The sequence below is a fragment of the Salmo salar genome, chromosome 04 (genome assembly GCF_965601325.2).
Source record: "Salmo salar chromosome 04, fSalSal1, whole genome shotgun sequence".
NCBI classification, from domain to species: Eukaryota; Metazoa; Chordata; class Actinopteri; order Salmoniformes; family Salmonidae; genus Salmo; species Salmo salar.
This window is the reverse complement of record NC_138294.1, coordinates 16,816,607-16,843,100: the sequence shown is the minus strand read 5'-3', so window position 1 is coordinate 16,843,100 and position 26,494 is coordinate 16,816,607. Positions and strand designations below refer to the sequence as shown.

General features: G+C 43.4%; 1 protein-coding gene across 1 annotated transcript in view; it reads right to left on the bottom strand.

Moving 5' to 3' along the window:
- LOC106602283 (methylcytosine dioxygenase TET2) overlaps positions 1–26,494 on the bottom strand; it is a 58,080-nt gene that overhangs the window by 20,675 nt on the left and 10,911 nt on the right. The gene's annotated exons all lie outside the window — the stretch shown is intronic.

Here is a 26,494-nt window from a genome sequence, read left to right as displayed (position 1 = left end):
TGTTCTTAACTGACTTGCCTAGTTAAATAAAGTGTCGGGAAACAGTAATTGAGTCTGAAATCATCGCCAGCCTGGGTTACAGAGTTGAGTCAAAGGAGTAATATGTTTACACTTGGCTCTGAGTGGATTTCAGTTATGCGATATGAAGGAAGAGTCACAGAATTAGATTATCCTCAACTAGGTGGCAAGCAGGGAGAGAAATAAGAATGCTGGGGGAAGGTTATCCCGGGTCAACTTGGAGTGACACACACAGTGTGGGAACCAGCGCAGTTGAACATTTTTTACTTATGGAAAAAGGAGGTCAGACTTTCTGTAATACTGTCCTGTGAGTTTCCGCCTTTATGAAATCAGAGATGGTGAAATACAATCAGCTCCATTTCCTTTAGTCAACCGAGCTAAATGTAAAAATACCACGAGGCCAGATGCATAATATTCCCAGTCTACATCCATCATGCTGTACCTGATGGGAGAAACGCCAGTGAAGTTGAGGAATATATCTTCTGAATGTGCTGCTCTTTTTAGACACAAATGAACGCAGTGGCACTCAGATTCTCACGAATCAATTGGCAGCCAGAGCAGTATGAATGCTTCTCTGAGACAGACTCTCTCAGGCAAAACATTATTGGGTAGACAAAACATGATCAAATTATGCACATTCACCCCCCTCTCCCAACCCCCACACCCTCAACCCCCCCACCCCCGATGCAACGAGACATTAGAAACTGTCTCGATATAGAGAGACAGCTCCAGGAAGGAAGGGGTCTCGATAAAGAAAGAAAAGCCAGAGGCAGCTTGCAGCATTCTTTGCGTGCGCAGCATATTCACAACACAGCACACAGCTCCGAACCTGAGCAGCTGTCTTTGGGGCTCAGCTTGGCGAGTGAGGCTTCACTCCACAGCTAGAAGCAGCCGAACATGTTTACAGAAGAGCGAAGGGAGCGAGAGAGGAGACATACCAACGGCTCCTCTACTCCTCCACCATGCCTCTTTCTTGTCAGGCATATGCTGCTTGTATCAAACAAAGGGGTGCATGTGTCTGATCACATGGCTAGACACTGACCTCATTCCATGAACTGCTACATGCTGGGAGTTTATGCTATAGAATGACTTGTAATACGTGCTGGAGGATAAGATGACACTACCCTTTTCTTGAAGGAGAGGATGGGGAATAGGTTTTGTTCCATTTTTTGCTGGGGACTGGTACCTTTTTTTCATTCAATATGGAAGAAAAAATGTATATTTGTTAAAAGAGATTGAATGGGATCTTAAGCATTTACACATTTGTAACGTATTGTACGAATTGGAATTCATAACATATCATACAAAATGGATGACGTTGTGCACAATTTTCAGGCACCCGTTTTGGCTCATGAGTGCTAATTTAAAAACTACTGGCCGAAATTATACAAAACCTCTGTATCATCACTTTAAAGGAATATTAAATATAGTTGTTACAGGTATAGTAAATATGTATATACACTGAATAAAAATATAAATGCAACATGTAAAGTGTTGGTCCATCTTTCATGAGCTGAAATAAAAGATCCCAGAAATGTTCTATACACACAAAAAGCTTATTTCACAAAAATGTTGTGCACAAATTTGATTACATCCCTGTTAGGAGAATTTCTCCTTTGCCAAGATAATCCATCCACCTAACAGGTGTGGCATATCACAAAGCTGATTAAACATCATGATTATTACACAGGTGCACCTTGTGCTGGGGACAATAAAAAGCCCCTCTAAAATGACATTTACATTTACGTCATTTAGCAGACGCTCTTATCCAGAGCGACTTACAAATTGGTGCATTCACCTTATGATATCCAGTGGGATAAAATGTGCAGTTTTGTCCCACAACACAATGCCACATGAACAATTGTCATGCTGACTGCAGGAATGTCCATCAGAGCTGTTGCAAGAGAATTTAATGTTGATTTCTCTACCATAAGCCATCGCCAACATCGTTTTCGAGAATTTGGCAGTACGTCCAACCGGTCTCACAACCTCAGACCACGTGTATGGCGTCGTGTGGGCAAGCAGTTTGCTGATGTCAATGTTGTGAACAGGCATGAGCTATGGACAACATACACAATTGCGTTTTATCGATAGAAATTTGAATTCACGGAAATACCATAATGAGATCCTGAGGCCCATTTGTTTAAGGTATCTGTGACCAACAGATGCATATCTGTATTACCACTCATGTGAAATCAATATATTATTTATTTAACTAGGCAAGTCAGTTAAGAACAAATTCTTATTTACAATGACAGCCTAGGAACAGATCAACTGCCTTGTTCAGGGGCAGAACAACCGATTTTTAACTTGTCCGCTCAGGGATAGCAACCTTTCTGCTACTAGTCTAACGCTCTAACCACTAGGCTACCTGCCTCCGCTAGATTAAGGCCTAATTAATTTATTTCAATTGACTGGTTCCCTCATATGAACTATAACTCAGTAAAATCTTTGAAATTGTTGCACATTGGTGTTATGTTTTAGTTCAGTATATATTTATTACATCAATGCTGAGTTCCACATTTTTCAAACTGTTGAAACATGACTGAGGCTGCGTCATGTAACAACGATATTCTCCTTCTGTAATGTTGATGTTTGAGACAGGCGGGGAAAGGAGGCTGGTAATATTACAGATGGTAGATGGGAAAAGAGCTTGCTAGGCGTCGGCTGTTTAGCACTGCTATTCCTCACCTTCTGCCCCATTGTAATTTACAGGTAACTGCCAAAACAAAGGAAACACTTGAGTAAATGAGCCCCATTAAGACAGTATGTTGGCGTTTCCTTTATTTTGGCAGTTACCTGTACGAGGGGTGGTTGAGGCCAACTATCTTATAGGAAACTTGGCTTTATCCCCTCCATATTGTCATGTCAGTAAGGCCATACTCTGGATAATATAACCCTGGTTCCACAGAGGTGTGAGTCCCTGGTAGCCAAGACAGACAGTCTACTCTGTCCTATACTGTAGTTAGGAACTTTATCATATGGGATTAGAGGTATAGAGTTAATGCACAACTCCTAGAGGACACCTAGAGGGACGATTGGGCAGTCGCAGATATTGAATTACATTATGGATTTGATTGAGTGTACGCTTATCAAATCCATGACCTTTGGTTTGGCCGTTGTGACAGACAGTCAACTTAGTTCACACTCTGGGCTGTCTATTGTTCACAAGGTCAAGCAATGACATCACGGTGGAGTCACGATCGGATAACACTGGATAGGCAGGAAATAAGATGCCTGATTCTCATATTGTAATATGATTCGGCCCCTGCAGTGCTCACACACCACATCTTGCCCCCTTTCAGTCATTCTGGTCTGTTGTGACTTGACAACAATGCTGACTTGTCCTGCCCATTGCACCGCAATATCACCAACTTAGTAAACATCAACACAGCCAAGTCTTTGTCAAATTTTCAGCAGGCAAATTATGCTGATGTAGCATAATTACAGTATGTCCTTGTGTGGAGATATTTCAGAGAAGGGTTTCAGAGCTACTGCACACCAACGGGCCTATCGTAGCTAGGTGAGAAGCCAGTTAAAGGCTGTTGAGGGTTGTATTGCATTGTGATGCAGGGAGGCATCTCTCTCCAAGAAGAGAGAGTGAAAGAGCAATACTGTGAACCTTCACTCGTCTCCTCCTCCTCATTCCCCCCCCCCCCCCCCCTCCCCCAGGGAAGCAAATATAGATTCCAGCGATGGCATTGATTTCTGTCTGCCACACGCCATTATTAATGCATGTAACATCCGCAGCATCTGTGAAATAATTACAACGCGCCAGGGCCAGAATCCAGCCACAGTCTAATCCATCATAATTATGAGCAACTCCTCTGCAGATGTCTCAAGGAGGAGCCGGCCGCGGCTCAAAAAGGAAGGGACTTTTCTGTAAAATATCACTGAAAGAGAGAGTTTCGGTGGTTAGTTTGACGTGGTGGGCTTCTAATGATTGTCGACAGCGCCATTAAGCCGGGAGAGCGTTGTCATCCCGCCGTTGAGATTTATGCTGTATCGCATTAGTGGAAACCAAGACTGTTCTCAGGACAGGTCTGCTGCTTTTGACTAGCAGAAGTGACTTTTCATAGCAAGTTAGGAGAATTAACGTGGCAGGTTAGGGCAATTAAGTTAAGGTTAGGAAAAGGGTTAGGACAACCAAGACTGTTGTCAGGGCAGGTCTGCTGCTTTTGACTAGAGCGTTGTCATCCCGCCGCTGAGATTTATGGGCCGTGGAAGACGAGGGCTGGTCGTGCGTGGTGTGGTGGCACAGGGCTGTATCTCAATAGTCTAAGATGGCTTCCTTTTCTCTTTCTTGCCGCATCTCCTTTCCCTTCATCATTGATGATTGGCGGCCCGGGCCGTGCCTCCATAGTCTAACATTGAGACAGGGCATTGAAATGACAACTTCCTCAGATCTCTGTTCTCTTAGGGACCACACACACCGCACGGAATGATGATCTGCTGTTTGTCTGCAGTTTGTTCGGCGCGGTGTGTTTCAGGGACCACCCGCTGGTGTACGTCTGACTGCTGACATTTCTGTCCTGTTCTACATGTAGAATCAGTTTGCAAATTACGGCTGGCATTATATTCAGAGGTGCTATGTACTCTTGGCTGGCAAACGCTACCGGTATGTCCGTGACTTTTTAAAGCTCTCAAAACTCATGTCAGCAAAAATGTGTGTTTGAGGGCCACTAAATCATGTCCTTTCATGCATGGAGCTCAGTGCGGGGGCCTCTAGAACGAAACCGCCAAACCGCTATGGTCCGATAAGAAAAACATGGTCCCCAACCTTTGAGAAACATAATTGGATCCAGCTTTAGATTCCCATGAAAACTCTCTCCCTCCCTTAAAGCGCGTTCAGCTCTATATGGAGCCGAGGACTGGTGTAGAAAAAAAGAGGGAGATATAATAATAAATAGCAGTGGTCGCGTGGTATGTTTCATTTGGCACAGTGTGTCTGTGTGTGTCTGTGTGTGTCTGTGCACGTGCACACCAAGTCAGTGGGGTTGATGATCTGGAGGCCATTACAGTTGCTTATGATCATGCAAGAGAAGCTGTCACCTTCAAACTGCACACTTAGACACACACTCTCTCTCACTCTCACTCTCTCGCTCTCACCTTCCAAGCCTGAACTTCATTAGGGCAAGAGAAGACTAAAAACAACAGTGAGAAAAAGTTGTGTGTGCATACTGTATGTCTGTGTATCACAAATCTACTAATGCACATATTGATGTATGGAGAGCTATCTATTTATCTGTCCAAAATAAAGGGTTGACTGATAGTAGATACGTTATGCTGGCTACAGCTCAGTACAGACTAGGTTGAGGTCGAGAGGAGAAAGGGATATGAGTGTATGTAGAAAAAGCTCACATGTAACCGATTCAGCTCCACATGTGCTGTATTCCATGTGTCTGGCAGGGCAGGGAGTGCATGAGGTACAGTTCAGTTTGTATGAGTTTCTGAGAGGGAAGAATTTAAATGAGGCACCTGCTGGGGCAGACTGACAGGAAAAAATGTAATTCATCATACCCAAAGTTTAGATGGAAAGTTATTTCGACTTCTATGTCGAGGGTCATAAGGTTCACACTGTAGTGTGCTTCCAGCACTTCCAATTTTTTACCCTTTAGTGAGAAAAAAAATGATTTATTATCACATACACAGGATAGGTGCAGTGTAAAGTTGTTTTGCAGAGTCAGCCATAGTAGTATGACGCCCCTGGAGCAAATTAGGGTTAAGTGCCTTGCTCAAGGGCACATTGACAGGTTTCTCACCTTGTCGGCTCGGGTATTCATTTAACTGGCCTAACCTGCTGCCCTCTACTCCTACAGTTTCGGTTAGTCACAATACAGAGACATTTCTTTAAAGAAAAAGTTACTCGTCCACTAACTTGAGGCAATCAGATCAAGCAATTACGGCTCATGTTTGCCCCCTCCAGCTATGCAGTTGCATTGTCTGTTGGGAAACAACAATAAACTCAGAGGAAACTGGTCAAACTCAGGGCAGGCTGGCTGGCTGGGCATTAACAATGTCCCCCCCGAGACTGTGTGTCATCCCTCCAGGACATTACCACCTCAGCACCAGACCCCCAGTGTTAGAGTGATAAATCACACACTAACGAGCCAGCCTGCCAGGATGAAATGGGGTGCTGCTCTCCCTGTCACTCTCCCTGTCACAACAGAGGTGACAGACCAACTGGAGGAGGAGTGAGAGGTAGGGCAATGGGAATTCTCAGGTTAACATCCAATCCACTCTGGTGGTGTCTCTCGTGACGTGAACATGCCCCCAAGTTCTGATGTTGAATTTGTCTCACGTGACGTGAAAATGCCCCGAGCTGAGCTCCGAGGTTGAGTATAAAGTTGTTGATGTCTATTGTCTACTCTAAGACTGAGTATGTCTCAGGATCAGGTCGACAATGAAAATAAAATGATAACGGAGAGGGGTGGAACGTTCTATACATTATAGCTATTTGTGAAACAATACCTTTTGCGAGTTACAATTACTTAATTTCCAAAACCGTTTCTAGTAAACTATCAATAAACAAGCAATAGCTGTAAAGACTTGAGTAAGTAAGTATGCCTTGGAGAAGTAAGCTTGTCACGTCCTGGCCATAGAGAGCTCTTATTTTCTATGGTAGAGTAGGTCAGGGCGTGACTGGGGGGGTTTATTCTAGTTTTATTTTTCTATGTTGTTTCGTTCTAGTTTCTGTTTTTCTATGTTGGGTTTTTTGGATGATCCCCAATTAGAGGCAGCTGGTCATCATTGTCTCTAATTGGGGATCATGTTTAAGTAGTTGTTTTTCCCACCTTTGTTTGTGGGAGATTATTTTGAGTTAGTGCATGTTGCACCTCTGTCGTCAGGGTTTGTTTGTTTATTGTATGTCTTGCATAGTTTCACATTATAATAAAATATGTGGAACGATATTCACGCTGCGCCTTGGTCCGTTCCTACACACAACCGTGACAGAATCTCCCACCACCAGAGGACCAAGCAGCGTGGTAAAGAGGAATGGACCTGGGAGGAAATCTTGGACGGGAAAGGACCCTGGAGGCAGAAAGGGGAGTATCGCCGTCCGAAGGAGGAGATGGAGGCAGCGAGAGCAGAACGGCGACGCTACGAGGAATTAGCACGGCAACAATGGAAGCTCGAGAGGCAGCTCCAAAAATGTTTTTGGGGGGGCGCACATGGAGTGGTCGGCGGAGCTGAGGGGTGAACCAGAGCCAGTCAGGGAGTCAAGTGAGGAACTCGACGAAAGATTCTGGAGAGAGGTGTTGGCATTGAGAGCGCTGCAGAGCGGGCGTGCTTACCCTGAGGAGCGTGTAACCAGTCAGGCACCGTGTTATGCGGTGATGCGCACTGTATCTCCAGTGCGCATTCATAGCCCGGTGCGCACTGTGCCTGCACCCTGCATTTGCCGGGCTAAAGTGAGCGTTCAGCCAGGACGGGTTGTGCCAGCTCTACGCTCCAGACCTCCAGTCCGCCTCCACGGTCCAGTATATCCTGCACCGGTTCTACGCACCAGGTCTTCAGTGTGCCTCCACAGCCCAGTACGTCCTATGCCTCCTCCTCGCACTCTCCCTGGAGTGCGTGTCCTTAGTCAGGTACGTCCTGTGCCTTCTCCTCGCACTCGCCCTGAAGTGCATGTCACCAGTTTGGTGCCACCTGTCCCGGCTCCACGCACTAGGCCTACGAATTATTTGCAATTATGTTCTGGCTCCCTGACTATCCGCTCAAGATAAATCGTCCCACGGCTGTATGTAGTTGATGATCCCTGGTATTGACCATCTATTCTAAAGTGCATGTCCTTAGTTATGATGCTGGAAACACATGGTGAAGATCAGCCATTAATAAAGCTGAACTGACTAATGTAGTTCCACTCAGACTGAGGATCTATTAGGACCCTTAAAGATGACGAGTCTTCCAGCAAGCTGCTGATGTGTGTGTGTGTGTGTGTGTGTGTGTGTGTGTGTGTGTGTGTGTGTGTGTGTGTGTGTGTGTGTGTGTGTGTGTGTGCGCGTGTGTGCGTGTGTGCATGTGTGCGTGTGTATTGCTGAGCTAATCCCTTTCAGACACAGCTGGATGTACCGTGCTACGGGCGTCCTCTCTCACCCTCCGCCATCATAATCAGAAGTGACAACGTCCCTTTGTCCAACATGGGGAACCTTCTTTGTTAGATAACTTCACATATGGGCTCCAAAATACTTCAACATACACAGACTGAGAATTAAGGAATGCCTAATAGATATTGTCTTTTCACGAACCCAAAAGGCAAGACTTAGACAAAAAATATGGTCCACTTGACAAAAAAAAGGTATGGCCCCAATATAAACTACTGTCCCATGTGACTTTGTTTTGTTTAGTCTCCCTCTCCCACTCTCTCTATGGAGTTAGTGTGTAAATCAGTAACTAAGTCAGAGGTAGAGCACTATCAGCGATCTGCTCCCAGCCCATGACGCCCAGCCTCCCACTGGGCCAAGTCAGTGTGCGGCTCCGCTCCGGATCCTCGGGGACTCCGCTCCAAAGTTTAGTGTTTGCCGAGCAGAGCTGAGCTGCTTGTCACAGTTGGATACTCCCACACCGACAACACAAAAAAACTCTCTCTGAGAACACAGATAACAAAGCCAGAGATCCCAGCTGAGTGCTGTACAAGCGCACATGCACACACACACTGAGAAAAATGTCCAATGTTGACTGTGCCTGGCTCCAAAACAATAGGGACAGATTGACTGCATTCTGTGTACTGCTAATTAAAAGGAATGATTCACAGTCTTCCTATTTTAACTCAGGAGTCTTCTGCATAATATGAGAAACCAGTGTCCACAACAAACATATGTTTCTATTGGGATCCATTGTGTTACAGAGCTTCACTGAAGATGCCTGATAGAACTTCACATTACTGATGCGTTTGATCTATTTTAAGTTTCCCTCTCCAGTTCCTAATGCCCACCAGGGAAAAGCTAGGCTTGTTATTTATTAAATGACTCCCTTGCTTTAAAGGTAGACTCAGCAATATGATGTTGATGCAGAAAGCAAACAGCGTAGTGGGTCAATTTCTGCAACATCTAAGAGCGTTAAAGCGCGAGGCTCAACTTCTCCACTGTTTTGGTCCCGTGGCTACCACACAGTAACAGCCTGAAGCGAACCCGTGCACCGTGCACCACAGATACTGTGTGTGACTGTGTGAGAGCGAACCTTTGCATCTCGCTCATCTCAATATCTGCGGTGCCGCTCATGGCAACATCATTCCGCTACCTTTAAAATGGAATTCAAATTGAGCTAGGTCCCTTTGTCCCTCCAGTGGTGTGTGTGCCCTTTGTTTTAATATTGTTGCTTGCGTGCTGGGTTTTGTAGCGTACGCTAGCGTACCTGTAGATTTCCAGTTATTGCGCTAATGCTAGTTAGCATTGGCTCGGAAAACAACCAGAATCTTGTCAGAATTGCCAGAATCTTGCAGTATCCCTTTAAGCCTGAGGGTAAGGAGTTAGATACTGGCAACAGTCGGTTATTGCTGTTAAACAATGTAGACAGTGTGCGCACCAGTGTCACTTAAGGACACTGGCAAAGGGGCGAGCGTGCAACTGTCACGAACAAGACATTTTAAGCACTATCCGACAGGAGAAGATTACAGATGTTGTACTATTCATGTACGAGCCATACATTGACACGTGGAGTCCAAAGCGTGGGTTTAATAAAAAATACTGACATTGTTTTCAAGGTCCCATTTCAATCTCTTTAAATGAATGGAGGGCTATGAATGGCTCTGGGGAGGGGGGGGGGGGGCTACTGTAATAGGCCAACTAACAGTTTGTTTTGTCATGGTCACCATATGACTTTAAAGCGGCATTCAGCAGTTGAAACAATTACAAAAAGTGTCCTCCCCGCTCCTGTTTCGGTAAAAACCTGAAAGATGGGACTGGAGAAATGTAACCACACTCAAATCTGTAGACAGAGCTATGTATGCAAGGACTGACCGTCCAAAATGATAGTTTTAACCATATGTTAGGGCTATATAGTGTTTGTTTACGTTTATTTAGTTTACAAACATTGGAGTCAAAAAAGCTTATATTTTGGGTTCTGATGGGGTAAACAGTTGAACTAAGTTTAAGGCATTTCTAAGTTAAATTCTATAAGAATCGATGGGTATATATAATGAATTTATATATCCACAAATGTAGCAACTGCAGTTTCCCCCTTTAACAGAAGTGTCGGTTTCCCTTAGCAGCCTATTCAATGAACGGAGGGATTCATTTTGGAATGAACTGACACAAAAACTCTCCAAAATACGCTTGGCAGACATTTATCTGGACCCTAATGCTCTTTCGTTATGTCATAATCTCAACATTTCCCTCCAAGAAATAATCCATGTCTCTTTCAACTAGAGTTAAGTGCAGCAAAGTGCATTGCAGTGGACTCACACTGTGTTTTTGTTGTTTCAGAGAGAGAGGGAGCAGCAGCAGTAGGAGAGGTGCGTTAGCAGACAGGGTCTATTGGCAGCCGTACGTGACATTCACGGATAATGACAGCCGCTAGAAGGACCATGTCTCAGTTGGTCTCAGGTTCAGACTTGGGCAATTGTGGGGGTCAGAGACGGACTCAACATACAGACTCAACATGTAGGGCAATTCTGGCAAATGCCAGAGGGGCTGGTCCATCTTTAGCCCAGTGGGCCTGTCTAAAGTCGGGTTTTAGCACGGAAATATAATTATTTTTCGCTAATAATGGGGGCCTTGAGGAAAGAATGGGCCAGTGTGTTATACACTGGTGGGGTATAAGGACATGCTCGGGGTCTGTATATATAGTGTCTCAGAGTGCTGATCCAGGAACAGTTAACCTTTTAGATCATCATTTATATTATTATATGGACAGAGGCGACCTGATCCTAGATTAGCACTCCTTCTCTGAAAGGCATTGTGAGTACAGACCCAGAGCTGGAGATATTCAAGAAGGACTCGTAAATCAGATGCACTCGTAAATCTCTCAAGCACCTTTTTCTTTCTCCCAGAATGGTCCCAAAAATAAGCCATTATCTCAAGTGTATGTTTCCCCTTCTTTGCCAATAGCTGCTTAACTATGTTCCTGTCTGGCGATACGAATGGGGAGCACGCTTCCATAGAGGCTGTACATCTTGGGGAAACGTTTGAGTCACTGCCAACCTTGTTAAACTGGATTACAAATCCAGCACTTCCAAAGTAACTTTTCTTAGTGTTTTATTGTCTTGTGTTTTTACTATTTCCACTTGATTTCCTCGTTTAAATGTGCCAAACACCTACATAGTGAAATGTTATGAAAGGCCATGTGATTAAAAACACATTGGGGTGAACAAATGTGGCGTGTTTGTCTGTCTGCCCAGTTTTTGATTTTCTGTTTTCCTTCAGTCAATGTAGTGATTGAGGTTTAAGATACATTTGTTGTACAGTATCAGTTGAGGTGGACACTTAAAAAGACTAGAGAATTAACACATGCCATTTTGGACCATAGATGTTGATTTTGTAACCCATATGTTACAAGCGTTCAATTGTCTGCATGCATGCTTTCTCTCTCTCTCTCTCTGTCTCGTTCTCTCTTTCTTTCGTTCTTCACCCTAATGCTTAATAATTATTTTGGGGGGGGGGGGGGGGGGGGGAGTCACAAGGTAGACCACTGACCAGCCCAGGGCACTTTTGAAACAGCCTGCCAACAACTCAGTCACTATAGGACCTTTGTTAACTCATTAGTATAGTACTCCAGTACTACAGCCCTGTCTGGTTCAAACTTCACTGGACTGTATGTTTATCAAGTACTTTAGCTAGTTCACATATTTACATGAACAACATGGTCTCTATGCACCATTACCACAATGGGGTCCAATTAGAAGTTGTCTCAATATTTAGAGTGGGACTGACCTCTCACCTCATACTGAACCCAAGCAACACACACACACACACACACACACACACAAATGCATGCACACACACTTTTCACAATTTACTGTACATCTGACAGTCTAATGTTGAAATGTAGTCTTTGTCTAATGCAAACATTTCATCTTTTCACAAAGAGATGTTCTGTTACTTCACCAGTACACCACTGTGAATAACAGCCTGGCTCTACTGTATCTGTCTTCCCTCTGGTCTAGCCAGGCAGCGCTGGACTGGTTTCAAGCTACACACTAGCTGTAGGACTTGAGTGACACCAAATCATTGGCTTCCCGTCCGAGCTGTAATTGGGTCAGATGACTGGCGTGCTACAGCGGTTTAAATCCCTCACATAAATATAGACTGGAAGACTCGCTTGCTATGTGGAGCTCCCCACACTACCCCCCCTTTCTCGCTACATTACTCCAGAGACCAACTAGCTCTTCCTCATGCAAACAACCAAGTGAGTAATCAAGAGTCCTCGTATGTTGATTACTTTACATTAAGTTGCTGTAATGTAAAGTAACAACTTACAATAAATTGATGTAATGTAAAGTAACACTTTACAATAAGTTGCTGTAATGCAAAGTAACACTTTACAATAAGCTCTTATAGCTAAGTAGTAACACTGCAGTTACTACAGTAACAGCATAGTTATTTGTTAGTGTTACGAATACTACAACTGTTACAGCAGCGTAATGTCAAGTGTACTGAGTTGATTCAGTCCATGGGGTAGTGCCTCAATGGTAATCCGCTCTGGATCCCTGAACCTAAACACTGTAATACGGTGTTGGTAATAAGAGAACTCATGGTTCATTGTACGACAAAGCCCAACTATGCCTTTAAACAAATAAAAAATGACAAGTAAGCATTTCATTGTATCCTTACGAATAAACATTGAGTTGATTTTGATTTGGATCAGATTTGGATCAGCACTCTGAGACACTTTATAAAATACAGGACCTGGACGATTAATGGAAAAATGTGCTACTTCTTTGCAAGTTTTATTCTGACATCTAAGTTGCAAAATAATACCAGGCTCTGAAGTACTAGATTCTTTGTCGTGAAATATGAACTATTTTATTTTTTACTGGGACTCTTTTACGGCCTCCTGGAATACACACATTATATTGACTCCTGTGGCAACAATATTGAACGAATGAACACATTTTAAGTGCAATACTAGAGAAAAAGCCACGAATACAAAATACAAGTGAACACAAATACTATGTAATAAAGGACGTAATAGAAGACGTTATATATTGAGAAAAAATATATATATACTATGTCAAGTAACGGTATACAGTGCCTTGAAAGTATTCACACATCTTGACTTTTTCCACGTTTTGTTGTTACATCCTGATTTTAAAATGGATTCAATTGCGATTTATTTATTTTTTGTCACTGGCCTACACACATTACCCCAAAATGTCAGTGGAATGATGCTTTTTGGCATTTTTACAAATTAACAAAAAATGAAAAGATGAGTCTTGAGTCAAGTATTCAACCCCTTTGTTATGGCAAGCCTAAATAAAGTGCCTTCAGAAAGTATTCACAAAAATGTGTTGTTACAGCCTGAATAAAAATGTAATTGAATTGAGACTTTGTGTCATTTATCTACACACAATATCCCATAAGGTCAAATTGTTTGTAGGGAATTTGAGAAATGTATTAAAAAAATGTACTGAAATGTTTTGAGTCAATAAGTATTCAACTCCTTTGTTATGGCAAGCCTAAATACGTTCAGGAGTAAAAATGTGCTTAACAAATCGCATAATAAGTTGCATGGACTCATTCCATGTTCAATAACAGTGGTTAACATGATTTTTGAATGACTACCCCATCTCTGTACCCCACACATACAATTCTCTGTTCCTCAATTGAGTAGTGAATTTAAAGAACAGATTCAACTACAAAGAGCAGGGAGGTTTTTCAATGCCTTGCAAAGATTCTGAATATCCCTTTGAGCATGGTGAAGTTATTAATTACACTTTGGATGACGTATCAATACACCCAGTCACTACAAAGATAAAGGCGTCCTTTCTAACTCAGTTGCCGGAGAGCAAGGAAACTGCTCAGGGATTTCACTATGAGGCCAATGCTCATTGGTCATCGTTTCAGAGTTTAATGGTTATGATATGATAACTGAGGATGGACCAACAAAACTGTGGTTACTCCACAATACTAACCTAAGTGACAAAGTGGAAAGAAGGAAATATTCCAAAACATACATTCTGTTTGCAACAAGGCACTAAAGTAATATTGCAAAAAGTTTGGCAAAGGAATTAACTTTTTTTCCTGAATACAAAGTGTTATGTTTGGGGCAAACACAACACGTCACTGAGTACCACTCTTCATATTTTCAAGCATGGTGGTGGCTGCATCATGTTATGAGTGTGCTTTTCATCGGCAAGGACTAGGGAGTTTTTTAGGATAAAAATAAACTGAATACAGCTATAAGCACAGTCAAAATCCAAGTGGAAAACCTGGTTAAGTCTTCTTTCCAACAGACACTGGGAGACAAAAGTACCTTTCAGCAGGACAATAACCTAAAACACAAATCTAAACTGGAGTTGCTTACCAAGGCTACATTGAATGTTCCTGAGTGGCCTAGTTACAGTTTTGACTTAAACTGGCTTGAAAATCTATGGCAATACTTGAAAATGGCTGGCTAGCAATGATCAGCAATCAACTTGACAGAGCTTGAAGAATTTTCAAAAGAATAAAGGGCAAATATTGTACAATCCAGGTGTGCAAAGTGCTTAAACTTACCCAAAAAGACTCTGTAATCGCTGCCTAAAGTGCTTCCACAAAGTATTGACTCGGGGATATTTCTGTATTTCATCCTTAAAAAACATGTTTTCACTTTGTCATTATTGGGTATTGTGTGTAGATCAGTGAAAAAAACTAAAAATGTAATCCAATTTGAATTCCGGCTGTAACATCGAAATGTGGAATAAGTCAAAGAGTATGAATACTTTCTGAAGGCACTGTAATCAAGTAAATAGTGACCTGCTGAGCAGCAAGGTAGAGTAGCAAAAATGAATGGTATTACATAATAGCAGCTGTGTGTGTGTGTGTGTGTGTGTGTGTGTGGTGTGTGTGTGTGTGTGTGTGTGTGTGTGTGTGTGTGTGTGTGTGTGTGTGTGTGTGTGTGTGTGTGTGTGTGTGTGTGTTGAAGTGGGTGTGCAGAGAGTCAGTGCTAGTAGGCTTAAGGTGCAGGTGGTTGGTAGGTATGTGGGAAGCCAGGGGTTAGTTGTTCAGCAGTCTTATGGCCTAGAGGCAGACACTGCCTCTGTCTCTGAACCTGTTGGTCTGAACCCTGATGCTCCGATACTGCCTGCCAGGATAAGTTTGACCTTTAAGATCATAATGACTAAACTAACACGGACAGGGGGACCGATCTGAGATCAGCTCTATGGAGACTCTTTATGAATATGGACCCAGTGTGCTGGAGGTGTTGGGGGACAGATGTTCATTCACACATGGCCATCTCACTGTGGGACCGATAAACCACCTCACACTTTGTGTCACGTGATTTGTGTCACGTGCTCATTGCAGAATCCCATAATGCACCTCAGATGGTCACCCATGCCTCCTCTCTCTCTCTCAACATGTGACGCTCTCGACGCAACTCTGGCTGGCTCTTCCAACAAAAGGCTTCTGTGTCTGCAGCACTCCGCAGTTAGTCTGCCCCCCCCCCCCCCCAAAAAAAACATTTGCATGCTGCATGGAATATTGCAATGTTCTTTCTTCTCCAAATGCCTGCAACTCATTGAATCTGAAATGAAAACGGTTAGGCAGCGTTTCAGGGCATTCACTGGAAGATCTGCAAGTCAGTATATAAGTACATGTCTCTTTTGTCTCTCTCTCTGTCTCTCTCCTCTCTCTCCTACTCTCTGTCTGAAGCAGAATAATGCAGACTCACTGCTGGTATACCAGACCTACCTGTTGGAGGCTCCCACTGTGTCCTCAGTGTTTGGGATCGGTGCCTGGATGACACAGTATACTTCTGCATGAATGAAATGAGAGCGTTATACTGAGCGGGGTGTTATAGCGGAGGATGTTGACGGAAATTCCATCAGCGACGTCAAATCAGATCAAAGCAGCCAGTTTGGCGGGTTAAGATGAAATCAGACCACAGATTGCTTAGATCAGTCTAGCGGTCTACAAGCACAAACTTCATGCTCAGGACACTGCTTCTTCCTGACTGTAGAATGCTGAAAAAGCTCAACTTACTTACTTGAAGTAGGCAGCATATTCCCTTCACCTCCACTACGACATGTTCATGTTCAAGGATCTGTTGCCTGGCGACATCCACTGCTCTATTGGTCGCTCCATACATTCAGTATGAAACTGCCATCGTAAAATAGTCAAACTACACTATATATACAAAAGTATGTGTACACCCCTTCAAATTAGTGGATTAGGCTATTTCAGCCACACCCGTTGCTGACAGGTGTATAAAATCGAGCACACAGCCATGCAATCTCCAAAGACAAACATTGGCAGTAGAATGGCCTTACTGAAGACTTTCAACGTGGCACCGTCATAGGTTGCCACCTTTCCAACAAGTCAGTTAATCAAATTTCTGCCCTGCTAGAACTGCCCTGGTCAACTGTAAGTGCTGATATTTTGAAGTGGAAACGCAGCAAAGTGGTAGGCCACACAAGCTCAGTGCTGTCCACACAAGCTCAGACCGCCGAGTGCTGAAGCGCGTAGCGCATAAAAAACGTCTGTTCTAGGTTGCAACACTCACTACCGAGTTCCAAACTGCCTCTGGAAGCAATGTCAGCACAATAACTGTTTGTCGGGAGCTTCATGAAATGGGTTTCCATGACCGAGCAGCCGCACACCAGCCTAACATCACCATGTGCAATGCCAGTCATCGACTGGAGTGGTGTAAAGCTCTGCACCATTGAACTCTGGACCAGTGGAAACACTTTCTCTGGAATGATGAATCACGCTTCACCGGCTGGCAGTCCCATGGACAAATCTGGGTATGGTGGATGCCAGGAGAACGCTACCTGCCCGAATGCTTAGTGCCAATTTTAAAGTTTGGTCTGGGGCTGTTTTTCATGGTTCCGGCTAGACCCATTAGTTCCAGTGAAGGGAAATCTTATCGCTACAGTATACAATGACATTCTAGATGATTCAGTGCTTCCAACTTCGTGGCAAAAGTTTGTGCAAAGCCCTTTCCTGTTTCAGCTTGAAAAAGCTCCCGTGCACAAAGCAAGGTCCATACAGAAATGGTTTATCGAGATCGATGTGGAGGAACTTGACTGGCCTGCACAGAGCTCTGACCTCAATCCCATCGAACACCTTTGGGATGAATTGGAACGCTGACTGTGAGCCAGGCCTAATCGCCCAACATCAGTGACCGACCTCACTAATACCCTAGAGGCTGAAGCAAGTCCCCGCAGCAATGTTCCAACATCTAGTGGAAAGCCTTCCCAGAAGAGTGGATGCTGTTAGAGCAGCAAAGGTGGGGACCAACTCCATATTAATGCCCGTGATTTTGGAATGAGATGTTCAACAAGCAGGTGTTCACATACTTTTGGTTATGTAGTGTAAATCCTGCAAAAATCTGCAAAATGTATGTATTAGTTGCTTTACACAAAAAAATGAATGGCCTTAAAAGGTTTATTGATATAAAGCTCTCAAACTCTGGACCTCAAAGCCAGTTCCACTGCTTTTTTTCCATTGTTCCCCTATAATCAGGGAATGATTTAAACATGGTACACCAGGTGTGTGGAACAGAAAACCAGCAGGTTCCGGACTTCGTAGGGTAAGAGTTGAATTAAACCAGTTTAATGAGACGGTTGATACTCTTGCAGTACATTTGGATCAGAGTACAGATGTAGGATCTTAATTAGACCTATATTGTCACAACAAAATAATCCTGCAACAACAGGATTTGAATGTTTAGTCCGTAATGTTTCTTGATCGTTGGTTTGGCTATTTTGTTAGGCTACATGAAAAGTGAAATACTGTTAATAAATCAAATCAAATTGTATTTGTCACATGGTTAGTAAACAACAGGTGTAGACTAACAGTGAAATTATTACTTACGGGTTCTTTGCCAAAAATAAAACAGAAATAGTGACGCAAGGAATAAATACACAGTGAGTAACAGATATCAAGTTGTGTTAATGTGTTGTGGTTTTTCAGTGAATTTATGTAAATCACAAAGCTAATCTACATTTCCTGTGGTACTGTCACGCTTGTCGTTGGAAATGGAGGACCAAAACGCAGCAGGTACGTGAATGCTCATCTTGATTTTTAATTATCTTCAAAAATGAACATACAAAATAACAAAGAACGACCAATCGACAAAAAACAGTCTGGTAAGGCACAAGGCTATACACAGAATAATCACCCACAAATCACACACACAAACACACCCTAATATATGGGACTCTCAATCAAAGGCAGATAGACAACACCTGCCTTCAACTGAGAGTCCCAACCCCAATTAACCAAACATAGAAACACACACACCAGACTAACCATAGAATACAAACACAGACCATCAACCAAAAACCCGGAAATACTAAATCAAACACCCTTTACACAAACACACCACCCCGAACCACATAAAACAAATACCCTCTGCCACGTCCTGACCAAACTACAAAAACAATTAACCTTATACTGGCCAGGACGTGACAGGTACAGGGAAATTCTCAGCAACAAAAGATGAATCCAATTAAAGCATGTATCAGTAGTTTAAACAATAACAAAAAGTTGTCCTCGCCCATTTCGGTAAAAAGTTGAGGGATGGGGCTGGAGAAATTGAACCACTCTCAAATTCATAGACTGAGCTATGGATGCAAGTACTGACCATCCATGATATACAAACTATAGTTTTAACCATGTTTTCAGGCTATATAGTGTTTGTTTACGTTTTACTTTGTTTCGAGTTAACCAAGCTTATATTTTGGGTTCTGATCGGATACGACAGTTGAACTAAAGCTCATGAAGCATTTCTAAGTTATATTCTTCAAGAATCAATGGGTACATATTATTAAAGTCCCAAAATGTAGCAACTGCAGTTTTCCCCTTTTAACAGATGTTGATTTCCCTTAGTAGACGATTCATTGTACAGAGTGATTCATTTAGGCAGTGTATGAGTCCAAATGGATGTAGCCTCTGCTGATTGCCCCTTTTAAGATCCAACATCTGTAGCGAGCTATCCACATGGCGGACTCTATCCGTTATAAGTTGGATATCATTTACATTATACCAAGGGCATGGATATTACATTAACAGATCAAATTGTTTTCCAGTGGAGAAGTTCCATGTCTGAAGTTTAATCAAAAGGGCTACATTGCTGGCAAAGTTATCACATTTATTTGGGGAAATAACAGTAGTGTGGTATTTTATATAATGAGTATAATAGTTTATATTATTTTCTGGAAACCGAATATCTCGAAATTTAAGCAGTTCTCTCTAGCTTTCTCTCTCGTGTCTCTGGTATGAGGTGGGTTAGTTTTGACATTCTCCTCTATAATAGTGTGGTTTCCCTGTCTGAGGTGAAAGAATCTAGAAACGTGATAACGAGAAGCTCAAACGTGTACATTGTAGTGTACAGTCTAGCTCGTCAGCTCTAGCTCCTGTCTCTGGTTTGGTTTGAGGTGGGTGAGATTTAACATTCTCCTCTGCAACAGAACAGCTTCCTGTTGGTGCCTGCAGTCCAGGCCTAATCACCAGATTATGACATGATAAAGGCAGGGTGTGTCACATGACTTGCCTCTGGAGCCCTAGAGCACTGAACTCCCTCTCACTGTGTCTCTCCCTCTCTCTGTTGTCACTCAGTGATCAACTGGCTGTGGAATCCATTTCTGTTTCTGCAGACTGGGCAATCTCGTCTAGTGGATGCATTTCCCAATGCAAATAAGAATACAAACTAGGCACATTTTCATGCACCTTTTAAAAATCCTCAGACATTTTAGGAGTTTGTTATACATACTGTAATATTCAGTAGAATTAAAGGGACACATCATGACATCTTCAAACTAGGTGTCACGTTCTTGAAAATGAGCGGACCAAGGCGCAGCGTGCATTGAGTTCCACATCTTTTTAATACAAAGTGAAACTAGAAACAAAACCACAAAACTTACAAAGAACGTGAAGACGTAGTGTGTTTGGGCACTAACACAAACACAAACAATATCCCACAAACACAGGTGGGGAAATGGCTACCTAAATATGATCCCCAATCAGAGGCAACGATAAACAGCTGCCTCTAATTGGGAACCATATTAGCACCAACATAGAAATAAACATACTAGATCACCCCCTAGTCACGCCCTGACCTACTATACCATAGAGAACCAAGGGCTCTCTATGGTCAGGGCATGACACTAGGCTAAACTGTAACTGTAACAGTTTAAAGGCAGCCTGTTTGTATGTAATACCACTGCATTTACCACAGTACTTTGTATCAAATGACATCAACATACACGGTAATACCCTTCCTAAAATGTTTTCTTTGGATCTATATTAATAGATGACCTCAAACACACCTCACCCACTCCTGTTTGTAATTTCATCCCAGAAACCCCCAACCTCCTAAAAGAGTGGCCCTAGCATGGTCCTGCCTCTGCACCATACACCCCCAACCCCCTAAATGAGGGGCCCGAGCCTGGTCCTGCCTCTGCACCATACACCCCCAACCCCCTAAATGAGGGGCCCGAGCCTGGTCCTGCCTCTGCAAAGTACACCCCCAACCCCCTAAATGAGGGGCCTGAGCCTGGTCCTGCCTCTGCACCATACACCCCCCAACCCCCTAAATGAGGGGCCTGAGCCTGGTCCTGCCTCTGCACCATATACACCCCCAACCCCCTAAATGAGGGGCCCGAGCCTGGTCCTGCCTCTGCACCATACACCCCCAACCCCCTAAATGAGGGGCCCAAGCCTGGTCCTGCCTCTGCACCATACACCCCCAACCCCCTAAATGAGGGGCCCAAGCCTGGTCCTGCCTCTGCAAAGTACACCCCCAACCCCCTAAATGAGGGGCCTGAGCCTGGTCCTGCCTCTGCACCATACACCCCCAACCCCCTAAATGAGGGGCCCAAGCCTGGTCCTGCCTCTGCAAAGTACACCCCCAACCTCCTAAAAGAGTGGCCCTAGCCTGGTCCCGCCTCTGCAAAGTACACCCCCAACTTCCTAAATGAGGGGCCCGAGCTTGGTCCTGCCTCTGCAAAGTACTCCCCCAACCTCCTAAAAGAGGTGCCCGAGCCTGGTTCTGCCTCCGCACAATTCACATAGTCTAATTGTTGGCAGATGTGGCACTCTGTTTCTCTGTGGTACCGATTCACATTGAGGTATTTGTGCTCCTCTCTCTCTCTCTCTCTGTAGTGTACAGTGGGAGTTAATGGACGGTCTCTGTTACCTCCACAACTGTGCTTTGACATCTATTCATCAGCGTTTCGTCCACATAATGTGTTTCAAATTTGACTTCAGTGTTGCGTTTAGTGAATGAATAGCGATCATTTGAATATCTGTAGAGACAGAGCAATACAACGAGACATCGGAAGTCCGACTTCGTCAGACTCAGTAAGGTCGGTTCGGTTTCAGTTCGATTATTAAAAAAGTATCACTGTTTTCGATTTCGGTTTCGATTACTTGAGTTGAATGCTGTAACAACACAGAATAAAACAATTAATAAAAGTCCAATGATGGTAGTGACTGCCCATTACTGCTTATCACTTATTAACTATAATTTATTCACATTACTTTACTTCAATAAAATATTTCAGTTGTATATTTTACATTTGTTTTATTTGATGACTATTTCATTCCAAGTCATCTCATCTCGATAGAGCTGCTGCCTATGCTGTCTGACAAAATTACTATTTTAGTAGTTCTTCAAAGTCAATAAGGCATTATGACTGCTGAATACCAACTATTAATCTCTTTGATCATGCATTTTCAGGTTGAGATACCTCACAATCAACTGCTGCTCTCTACATCCCCTCACGATAGTACACTCTTGTCTCTTCTGTAGCAGGTGTAAAATAAACACAGACCGGACAAGTAGATGCACAATGGATTATGGTCAATGTAGTTAATTACCACGTTTTATGTGCTAAACTATGTGGAATATTGGCATGTTGGAAACTGCAACTCCCTTCTATATCACACATTTCAGGCTGGATCTGATTTATCTCTAGAGAAACTGTGCAATGTGCGCCATTGAGCTCACAGTAAAAAAAAAAAAAGAGTGAAATGGAATTCAAATAATTGAACCGATATTGGTCAATTAGTTGTTTAAAAAACGAAAAATAACAGAAATTGCAGTTAATCGCTCAGCCCTATAAGTCAGACTTTGTTGATCCCGGGGGTAGGAAAAAGATCTATACTGATGCCTCAAATTCGGATTGAAATGAAAAGTCTCTATAACTACTTTTTCATCAAATACCTGCTTATACTGGTTACGTCCCAAATTGCACCCTATTCCCTATATAGGGCACTACTTTTGACCAGAGCCCTATGGTGCGCTACATAAGGAATAAGGTTCCATTCGGGACGCAAACACTGACACAGATGTCAGTGATAACCTGTCTGACTGGCTTTTTCTCTGGTTGTGGGTTGGGTCCATCCTTTCCCATCCACTTCTGCCCTGATCTCACACAACTCGCTCAGCAGGAAGTGTGACTGGGTCATTTGCAAGCCCTGCACACACAAACTGCCACAAGTCATTATACAACAACCACACTATTAGCTGTGTGGTGTGCTTACAGTTAGATCTGCTCCCCTAGCATTAGCCTTGTTCATTCTGTAGCAATATACCTTTAGAGATTATCCAAACATTGAACTATGCTATCTTGCCTTGTACTGTTGTCTTCCTATCAGGGAAAAGTGGTGTGTTTCATTTGGATTGACTCTTGCTGAGTGGCTTACTTACTGACGTCAGAGGTTCTTACTGCTGATCGCAGCAACAAAACCCAAGCCTTTGATTTGATCCTGAAACACAGTTAGCGTTTTCTGTTAATACTGCAACCAATGTTAGTGGTACCATCTCTGTGCTGGTTTTCAATGGCGTCAATATGCATTGACTGCATGGCCCTGTCCTCCCATATCCAGGTCCACAGAGGTCAGTGCTGATAGGTTGGGGTTGATCATTAGCCCAGCCTGGACTGGAAATGTGTAACCTTGGGGTTTACCCCTCTGAACCAACTGACCCTGGATCATGGGAGACTCAGTCAGACTGGACTGGAAATGTGTAACCTTGGGATTTACCCCTCTGAACCAACTGACCCTGGGAGACTCAGTCAGCCTGGACTGGAAATGTGTAACCTTGGGGTTTACCCCTCTGAACCAACTGACCCTGGATCATGGGAGACTCAGTCAGCCTGGACTGGAAATGTGTAACCTTGGGGTTTACCCCTCTGAACCAACTGACCCTGGGAGACTCAGTCAGCCTGGACTGGAAATGTGTAACCTTGGGGTTTACCCCTCTGAACCAACTGACCCTGGATCATGGGAGACTCAGTCAGCCTGGACTGGCCCTGACTCTGCACGGCTTAGCATGTGTTATTGACCTGTGCACACCAAGCTGCTATACAGATAAAGCCCTGTGTCCTTCTTTGTGTGTGTGTGTGTGTGTGTGTGTGTGTGTGTGTGTGTGTGTGTGTGTGTGTGTGTGTGTGTGTGTGTGTGTGTGTGTGTGTGTGTGTGTGTGTGTGTGTGTGTGTGTGTGTGTGTGTGCGCGCGCCCGCGTGTATGAAACCAAACGCACAGCAACCCAAACACACGCAACTGTGTAAACCGGCAACATGCTTCACAACCCACCCAACCTCACACAGCACACTCTCCAACCCCTCTGCCTCCCTCTACACCAACCATCCACCATTCCCTTGGTCTCTGCGCCACAGTCAATATAACTGACTAAACTTGATGAACTGTTGTGCGCCGCAAAGTTAATTTCTTTCAGAGTGCACGGTAGCCATGGCGACCACCTTATTAGTGCGCTAAAGCAATCTGCTCTAAACATTAACTGGAGCGCGGCTGAGTGGACAAAAGCTGCACTGGCAGGGAGTACATGTGCTTTACGCATTGATCCTACTCAGAGGGGATCGATAGAAAGCCACATTTGTGGTTGTTGCTGCTATGGTAGTGTTCGGCCATTTTGATTTTCTGTTTTCTCAAAACCAGACTTCTTTTAGTTTCTTTTTTTGGCTTGCAGGAGCTTGGAGCTGCATGAACTGTTTTGGTGAATGTAGTTTGTTTCATGTCCAAAATACTGAGATATACTACATTTCAAAAGCTGTTTTCTCCCAGTGCTGCAGTGAAACTCCATATTTAGATGGTGGTATAGTATTACCTTGCTGACTGTATGCTGCCTTGCACTTTTGGTGCTGCTTTTGGGAGCAAATTGCTGTTAATGATTTAAATAAAAATGGAATTGAATACCTTATATGATTGATCTGTTACACTTGACTGAAAGCATCTTTACACGCTGACCCAAGACTCATCTATCATGAAGCGAAAAATGTATGTCATGTTCAGGCCAACTTATGAGGGATCCCAATGTTTCTATTCTGCAAGCCCCCATATCTGGCAGTATACTTAGCTCACCTCACTGGAACATTTATTTAGCAAATGCTTTGTTTCTGTTTGAATGATCCAAATCCAACCCAGGGTGCCTTTAAACAGGAAGGGGAGGAGCCTTTAAACAGGAATGGGATGTGCCTTTAAACAGGAAGGGGGGGTGCCTTTAAACAGGAAGGGGAAGTGAACAGTAAACAGGGTGCAGGGAAACATATGAAAAGGAAATCATAACATTAGACACACATGGCAGTGGAAGAATCCAAAACGCCTTCTCAACAGATCTTATCATTAAATAGAATTGGGCTGATCTGTATGAAAGACACATGAGAACTGGGGGCCTATCTAAAATATGTAGTAGTTGCACACAAAACAACAACAAATTTTACATCTCTTCTCTTGGTAACATTTAACATGAAGTTGCGCTTGTGTAGTAATAACAATGTGTTACACAGTAATACAGTAATATCATTTAAATTATAGGCATTATGTTAGGTTACATCCAAAGCATGAATGCAGTGTGTGCCCCTGGACTTAAGTGAATGAGAAATATCCACCGTTTGAGCTCATCTGGCAAAATATTGATATCCTTCCACCGCATTGGTTTCCAAGCAGCCTGACCTAAACGACTGTTGCTATGGTCCCTCTTTTCCCTCCACTCAGCTGACACGAGGCACGTGACTCCCTCTCCTTATATGGAAGCAGCAGGATCACAAATCACTCTGAGTGAGGGATGCGTTCTACGAATTAAGGTTCCCAGAGAAGGACATTGAGTCACCACTAATCAAGTGGCAGATGAATTTATTTTTCCTACCGTGCCATTTCTCTTACACCCATATATAGTTTTTTATGTTGCTCTCATTCATTTAAATGACTCATAGAGCTATATGAATCATTAATCATGTTGCACTACTATCAGGCCGTTTAGTAGGTTACTGTGCATAGCTGTACATATAGACTGTTATTCCTTTCACTGTGAATGTCTTCCCTGGCCTGTAGGCCTATAGTCAAACACATCTGGAAGACTAAGCAAAGGACTGTGGTGTGGTGTAGATAAGGGTCCATTATTCAATCAGTAGAGCAGGGGAGGACACAACAATTCAATCCAAGGGAATCAAAGGGAATCAAAAAATAAAGATGGCCGCCGCTGCTAAAACCTCCTAAACCTGCTGAACCAGACTTTTTCCGCAATTCGCAATGTAAATACGTACGTCTGCATGAAAAACAAACAGCCTTGACATTGAGAGGGGGAAGGGATTGAAAGGAGAAGCACCAGCTGCCGCACCGGTCACATTCCACTGAGGAAACCTCATATCTGAGGCTGGGCTAGGCTGCTCGCTATGAGCCTTCAGAAGTTAGTGATGTCACTCAATGCAAAGTATGGCCTTGAGTAAGGGTTATGCTCTTGAATGACATTCAGGACCAGCTGTCTTTGTGTGCTCCATGCTGCTCCCTGTGTAGACAACAGGGGAGCCAGTTGGAGCCCTGGTAACCTTTTCAATGACAGCTCCCGGAGTTGGAGGGAGAAGCCACTTTACCTGACAGCCATTTTAGTAGGGCGTGTGAAATGCCAGCGACCTCACGATACGATATAATCACAATACTTAGGTGCCGATACGATATTTATTGCGATTCTCACAATTCTATATGCATTGCAATTTCGATTAGTTTTTAATCAGTCAGGGAAATAAAAGTGCTAAAAAAAACATTTGCTAACTTTTTAAAAAGAAGATAGAGAACAAGCTATAGGATGAAAAATACCAGCGTTGTAGCACAGGTACAGCCGACTACCTCTAGGTAACTCTATGAACAGTAGCATTTTATAGATTTTTTAAAACCGATTCTTGGAGTCAAATATAATAATAATAATAACGTTCAGTACATTTTAGATGAAGGCAAACAGTCTCAGAAGAAGCAGTTGTTTATATGTGGTCCCTGTGTGGATTCCTTAATCATGGGGAGAGGATTGGGTTCCTTTTCAGATCATGCGACTCACTAATGAAGGCATTAGTTATGGAGATACATTTTCAGATCTTAAC